The sequence below is a fragment of the Prunus avium genome, chromosome 6 (genome assembly GCF_965620075.1).
Source record: "Prunus avium chromosome 6, drPruAviu1.hap1.1, whole genome shotgun sequence".
NCBI classification, from domain to species: domain Eukaryota; kingdom Viridiplantae; phylum Streptophyta; class Magnoliopsida; order Rosales; family Rosaceae; genus Prunus; species Prunus avium.
The window spans coordinates 26,579,399-26,580,524 of NC_142289.1; positions in this window are offsets into that span (position 1 = coordinate 26,579,399).

The window sequence follows — 1,126 nt, forward strand, 5'->3', positions numbered from 1 at the left end:
TACAAGTATTTGACACAAGACTCAAGAGAAAGAAGATTCTACAGAAATTCCTAGGGTTAACTCAGAGGTACCTGTAATCTAAGGCATTCTCTCTCTCACCGATCTCCTGCCGCAACCGCTCAGGCCTCTCTCTGGGACTTACTGTTTGGTCCTGGACTTCTGGGTTCAGACTCTCGAGAGATGGGACCCTAAGGAACAGATAACTTTAAGATAACTGTGTGGAATAACTGGGGAACTTGCTTAGTCAGAAGACTTAAATCAGCCACTTGGGCGATATGAGTAGCAGACTTAGACTCAACTCCTTCAACTCTTACTGCCCTGATACCAGAAGGGGACTAGGACCTATAATCTAGAAGAACTAGATTAAAAGGATTTTTAAAGAGTTGAAGGAGTTGAGTCTAAGTCTGCTACTCATATCGCCCAAGTGGCTGATTTAAGTCTTCTGAGTAAGCAAAGCCCTAATTGATTTTAAAATTAATGAATTAAGAAAAGCTAAACAAGTGGTCCAACCAAGTTACAATAAAATCCCTACTGCACCACCTGAGCCAATACAGCCTGAGTCACCCACTAAGTCAGATATGTTAGATGGTTCCACCTTCGAATTATATGATGCCCAATTAAGAGTTCTTAGTAAACCATTTAAAATCTATTGGTCAAAATTAGAGGCCCATTATTGTGCTCCGGAAAACAAGTTAAGGAAAGAAAATTATCACGTAACTTTGCCCAAAGACCAAAGAAATATAATCTTTAATGGTTGGAAAGATTACATGAAAACCACTAACTCAGAAACCTACTACCTAGACTATATAGAAAGTCATCATACAAGTCAAAAAATAAAGACTTTAACCCAAGAAAAATGGGAAAAAGAAGACAACACCAAAGTCATCTCCACACATCCTCCCATAGAAACAATAGTCATTAATCACAAGAATGCTAAAGTCATTGCTAGTCCTTACAAAATCCCAGAATCAAAAGATGCCAATAAAATGGTAATAGAACAAAATAATTACACCAACACAAGGCTAATAGTCATAGGAAAACAATTAGATAAAATAGAATCCAAAGTCGATAAGTTAATTCCCCAGGAAATTACTCTAAAGCTTAAGAAAGAAAAACCTTTAGTTAA